At 48.5% G+C, this 6352-nt stretch overlaps 1 long non-coding RNA gene across 1 annotated transcript in view; it reads left to right on the plus strand.

Annotated features, from left to right (window-relative positions):
* The window catches only part of LOC103595160, a 20655-nt gene extending 14592 nt beyond the window's left edge, over positions 1-6063 (plus strand). Inside the window, exon 2 of the long non-coding RNA XR_550920.1 lies at positions 2785-6063. This is a non-coding gene — a long non-coding RNA (uncharacterized LOC103595160). The remainder of the gene's footprint in view (positions 1-2784) is intronic.
* Positions 6064-6352: the final 289 nt, after the last annotated feature.

The raw sequence follows: 6352 nt of genomic DNA on the forward strand, positions 1-6352 counted from the left end.
ACCCTCGGCGGGAGCGCCGCCGCGCTCCCAAGTGGCGCACTGTAGCAGTGCGCCACCGAGTGCGCCACCGGGCCGGCCCATGGACATGCCTTTTTAACAGATAAATAAAACGGGTCCGGGCTGGCCCGGTGGCACACTCGGTAGAGTGTGGCACTTGGGAGTGCGGCAGCGCTCCCGCCGAGGGTTCGGATCCCACATACAGACCGGTTCCCGCTCACTGGCTGAGCAAGGGGCGGACGCAGCACCGAGGGTTCCGATCCCGTTGCCGGTCCCGGTCCGGTACGGGCGCAACACTGAGGGTTGCGGTCCGTTGCCGGACACGAAAAAAGACAAAAAAAAAAAAAGGCATGTCCAACGGTTCTTTGACAAAGTCATGTACTCCCATCTTCAAGTATTCCAGGCAAGTCACAAGGCCAGTACTTGTTAAGGCCCACATGAAGTATGTGGAGCTTTGGACTAGAAAGTAGTTAATTTTAGAGTAAAAGGAAAGATATTTCATAGAAAACAAATGCTGTTTGTTTTTCAAATTTTTTTGGGGGGGGGTGGGTTTTTTGGGTTTTTTCTGTTTGCTTTTTTCTTGCTTAGAGCCTTTGAGCATTGTATTGGTTCTAAATCTTAAGGGAATCTAAGCTTCTGTTGCTTTACTTGGGTCGTTCTGGATGAATGAATGTTGTTGGAAAGTGCTGAGTCAGAAAAGCTTGTTTGAAGCTGCTTTACTTCTTTCTACCCTTGTTGTATGTGACCCTCTTACCAGGCCCCACAAAATGGAATCTGAGAGCCCTTTGCATCCCCAGGCCACACTTGGTTGAGCAGGTGGGTGCTATGGCTGTTGAAATGGTTGCAGCCTTAGCTTGCCTGCTGAAAGCTTGTGGCATTTTGGCATTTTAAACACCAGCTACTCCACTCAACAGTGCTGTGCTCTGAATTACCTCACCTCTCTGAGCTTGGAGATCATACTTGTCTCAGTGAATCTCTGAGGATATATACAAGAGAATATGTGAAGTGCTACTGCAGCATCTGGCACATAGTTGGTGCTCCATCACTGTTGACCTGCCCAGTACCACATTCACCTCCTCAGGCTTTTTTGTTCAGTGATACCAAAGCAGCTAGAGACATACTTCTGGTCTTCTGGGGCTTTATGGAGGGGTGGGGGGAGTAAGGGGACAGGAGGGAAGCAATAGCAATTTCAGTGTTTTCTACTGAAAAAACTGGAAATTTTAATTTCATGTTCCCTTTTCTTGGCAGCTTTGACCTATGGCCTAAGCATGACTAAAAGGCATTTTTCCCTAGAATACTATTTTTTCAGCTTGCCAAGCCAGGCACTTTGTGTTAACTCCTAGAACCTTAAATCTGGAAGGATTTAAAGAGGAACCTGAGGTCCTGTGAGGGGAAGGGACCTCACCCAAGGTCACTTTTAGTGAACTGGTGCAGAGTTGGGCTCAGAACCCAAGTCTCCTTCTCCCAGTTCTACACGTCCTGCATCCCACTGCAGTGGAAACTTGGGGGGGGGGGGGTTGTGCATCTCTGGCTAACCACCTCCAGAGAGCCCTTCCAGGTCTTGGCATTGACTGGGTCTTAACCCCAGGAGCACAGCAGGGAGGAAGAGGGGAAGGCAGAGGTAGGCATATGTCATCCTCCAGCGTGTTCATACAGCTGCTTTTGGTGTTGGCATATCTTGGTGTCTCATTCTTAACGTAAGGGAAAAGCAAGACTGAAGCCTTTTCCACACAGCCAAGCAGCACAGAAAGTGCCTTTGGGAATTTGGAATAAACCTTATCATGTGGCAAGGAAGAGGCAATGTAGGGAGAACGATGAACACCGCAGTCTGTCAGAGGCTCTGCCTCTTACTAACCACATGACCTTAATAAGTCTCTCAGTTTCTGCAGTAAAATGGCGATCTCTCAAATGTGTATGTTAATACTCATTTGGCTTTTAAGGCAGAAATGAGAATTAAAGACAACGTACGACAAGCTTCTCGTAGGGTACTCCCCCCTTATCTGCGGTTTCGCTTTCTGCAGTTTCAACTACGTGGATTCAACTGTGGTCAGAAAATATTAAGATATTTAGAGAGAGAGACACACACACACACATACCACATTCACATAACTTTTATTATACTATATTCTTATAATTGTTCTATTTTATTATTCGTTATTATTATTAATATCTTACTGTGCCTAGTTGATAAATTTGTCTTTATCATAGATACGTATATATAGGAAAAAACATAGTATATATAGGGTTAGGTACTATCCGTGGTTTCAGGCATCTACTGGGGGTCTTGGAATGTATCCCTCATGGGTAAGGGGGACTTCTGTACCATGTCTCGTACCTATGTGCTGAGTAGGATAGTCGCTGTTTCTGCTGCAGTGTTTTTTGTTGATACAAGTGTCTTAGCCAGCAGTAGCTACATATGTAGTTAAGGCACAGAAAGTGGTATGTGAGGAGCTTTAGCAGAGAGGTTGAGATAGTGTTGTCAATAGGGAGATAGGAAAGCTTTGTGACCTGGGTGGAGGAAGGTTGGCACCGACTGATCTACCCGTGGGGACTGTCTCTCCAGCCTCCCTTTTCTTTGGCTGATATGATTCAGTGGGAAACTTAGCAGCTTGAAATATACTGATCTTTGGCCTGCTAAGGTTTTGTATGGCAAGGACAACCCTCAGGCCTTGCCTGTACATTTGGGCTTTCTTTGGCTCACCAGGATCCATAGATTCTTGTACTTGGTTTGGTTGTCTAGTTGCGCTACTGTGTCTGCCATCACTGACTGTCTTCACTCTCTTCCAGGGGCTCCACGGGCCTTACCCCTTCGGCCAGTCTTAAACGGGTGTCAGCAAGAAGAAAAATTAAAAGACGGAAGGCCTGACTTTTGGGGGGAGGGCAAGGGGTTCCTCTGGATTTCAGACCACATCGCACGGACCCCTCGCTCTGATCCCCCCGTCCTGGAAGAAGAGGAGGAAGCAGAACAGACTAGTTTTGAGTAAACTCAGTATGCGTGTGTGAATGCTGAATCACAGGAATGGTGTTGAGGCTACCAAGAAGAAATTCATGCAGCCACCTTGGGGTTTGCTTGTTAGGCGTCAATCGAGTCATTAGGTCACTCGGGAAGGGAAAAAAAGTTTAAAATGGGGGAAAAAAAAGCCATCTTTTTAAACAAAAATTATTTTGCCTACAGAGAGGTTGTAGTTTTGAGCACATGTTAATTTTTTCCCCCTCTTTCCCCACTTTTATTTTTTTAAATAAGGGATAACATACTCTTTAAAGAATAGTGCTTGCTCTGGAAGCGATTCAGGTTAAAAGCTGGCGTGGCATGTTTGGGGACTCTGCGGATCAGTGCTACAGGAGTTCATCAGCGGTGCCACATGACTCCAGAAGTCTCTGACCCCATTTGTTTTTAATGGCATCAGCCAATGAGTTATCACCCTTTTCCTCCTCTTTTCCCTTTAATCTTCTGTTGATTTACACCTTTGACATTTGTATTCATCAACCCTGTGGCTTGTTAGCACCAGAACCTCTCTGAAGACCAAACTTCCCTATGTTGTCAGCAGAGGAAGCCTTGAGGACATATCTCAGTGACGTGGGAGTTTCTGAAGCCGAGAGGTGTCCTTCTGCACACACTTGTAACAATTCAAATTGTTTTTCTTCCATGTTTCTCTTGGCAGAGAGAAATGGCATCATGCTTACTTTTTTGGATTCTTCATGCATTGGCTCCCCATTTGCTCTGGGAACTTACCTCTGTACTGGGTATGTGTTTGAGCCACGTGCACACACACGGGTGTTGGTGCAGCTCACCAGCAAGTGTGCAACAGGAGAGTGTGAAGGTGTCCCATGCTTCTCTGTTGTCACACAACTTTCTTCCCTGTTTTTCCTTCCCTGTGGTGTTTTCACAGCCTGTTAGTGGGGCTGAGCTGTTAAGGTATGAAGATACAGCCCTGAATAGGGAATTTGTCATGGAGAAGGGCCACGGTCACTGACTACCTGATCTTGGAGACCACATTTAGACGGAAATGAGAGGACCCCTCTACCCCTCAGTTCCCTCACCCTGAGCAGGGTGCTCGGTTATTGGTGGGGAGGTAGGCAAGGGGCAGTCCAAATGGATTGGCTGGCTGCTCACCTGGGCAGTTGGCCCTACTGGCATCCTGCAAATTCCAAGCAGGTTGAGGTGTGGATATCTCCATGAGAAGCTTGAACCAGGCTAGAACAGCTGTCTGCCAAAGATACAAGAATATGCAAAGTCCTTCTCTTCTTACCCCCTCCTTCCCTTGAGTCTTTGTTTGAGAGCAAGCCGGGGATACGGATATGGGGTGTGGTTGCAGGGTCGTCTGCCTGTTACCACACCCCCATCCACCCTGGGGGTGAGACAAGCAGGGAGACCAGGTGATGAGTGGCTGCAAGGGGTCATATAGCCTGGGTATGGATGAGGGTCTGCCTGCCTGTCTGTTTCTGTCTGGGTATCTGAGATCCAAAAAATGTGTGATGTTTGTTCCTCCTCATCCTCTTCTGAGACTGTTGTTTTTTAAAGCTTGATTGTGAGAGAAAAACTTGTATGGAATTCCCCCTTCACCTGCCCAACCCCCCAAAAATAAAAGGGGGAATGAATTTGGTCCACTGGGGAAGCCCTGGTGGAGGGTGGAGCCAGCCTGCTGAGAAGGGCAATGCAGCTGGGTCTAGGGCTAGACCAGGGCTTACTCTGGAGCACCTACTTTTTGTGCATCTGTGAGTGCTCCATTCCCTAGCAGAGCAGTGGGGAGACCCTGCCAGGCACCCAGCCACAGGGCTCAGGATGGCTTTTTGTCTGAGGGCCTATTTAGGCCCTGACTACTGCTGCTGTTGGTGCCAGTTTCCTAGGACACTGCCACTCTGGAGCCCATGCATGCCCAGCAACTCTTCATTTGATAGCCTTGAAGTACCACCTCTGCAACTGCTCCTGGCAGGATCATGGGAGGTCCCTGCTTTCCTGGCTTCCTTGTCAGCCCCATACTAGGTGCTCTTTCCCAGTTTCCCAGCAGGGGCTTCTTAGGTCACCATCAGTGAGTTTAGCCCTGTCAGAGACATCCTGCTCCTCCTCTTGCCTATAGGTAACCTTACCTGGCAAGTTAAATGTCCCAAGCACCTTGGCTTTCTTCCCAAGAACATACCATTTCCGTGCACATCCTTGGAGAGGTGAGTTCCTTGTAGAGGGTCAGAGCAAGTGCAAGCTTTGGCATGGGGGCTGAGGAGGCCTGTGGTTCCCCAAGCCCAGGAGGGTATCAGTACCATTCATTCTCTCTCCCATCACTGGTACGGGTTCCTGAGCAATGCATAGAGCCCCTCTCTACCCTGCCTAGTGGGGTGGTAGAGGCCAACTCCCAGCCCCAGTAGTCCATGCTCTTAGAATCTTCACCAAGTGGCAGGCCACCTCTGGGCAGGACCACCAGCGTCTGGCACCCAGGAGGTGAGGCAGGCACCATTTATAAGTGGTAGGGCCTGGACCCAGTTGGGGAGACAGAGGGGCTCAGCCTTGGGAAGAACCTGTCTGTGTGCATGTTGTGTGTGGAGTGAGGTGTGTGTGTGTGTGTGTGTGTACGTGTGCATGCCTTTTTTCTTTTTGCTGTGGGGACAGTTGAATTTGGGGCATTTTTCTACAAGAAATAGCTTTCTGTCACCCAGAAAGGACTGACTGTAACCTTATGCCCATCAAAGGCACTTCCAGCCTGGAGAGAACCTTACCAACACAGTTGGTTTGGCCAGAGGGTGGCCAAGGTCAGAGGTGGGCATGAGAATAAATACATCCCTAAATTCAGCCTGAGCCCCAGCAGGAAGGGATGGTAGGGTTGCCAGGGCTCAGAAATGCAAGCTGATTCCCCACCCCACCCTCCTTGCCTCACCTTTCCTTTGTTTCCCTGGGTGAATGCAGGAGCAGCAATGGCTGCCCCTTCCACCTGGACAGTGGTGTATGTAGCAAGCAAGCTAGGTGGGTGTTTGTGGTGGGGCCTTATGGTGCCTAGGAGGAGATGAAGATGAGGAGGTTTTTCCTTACTGTATAAATGAATATTTGTATGATTAAATTAACACACACCAAAAAAACTTTTTTTTCATGTGTGTCATTGAGTTTTATTGTTCCCTCAAGCCTCTTGTGACCTGCATGGCCCCACAATGGCTCTGTGATGAGCACCTTTTGGTCTCTGGGCTTTTCCCTTTTGCAGATGGGAAAACTGAGACCCTGAGGCTCATTATATGTTTGGGAAATGAGTCTTGGGGTTATAATTGGATCCACTGTCCTTCCTGGCACCCAGTGATTAGAAAGGTAAGGAAACTGCTTCCAAATGGCATTCAGATCACCAGGGTGACATGCCTCTATTTTCACCACTCTGTC

The sequence above is a fragment of the Galeopterus variegatus genome, unplaced genomic scaffold (genome assembly GCF_000696425.1).
Source record: "Galeopterus variegatus unplaced genomic scaffold, G_variegatus-3.0.2 Scaffold1700, whole genome shotgun sequence".
In the NCBI taxonomy this organism is placed as follows: domain Eukaryota; kingdom Metazoa; phylum Chordata; class Mammalia; order Dermoptera; family Cynocephalidae; genus Galeopterus; species Galeopterus variegatus.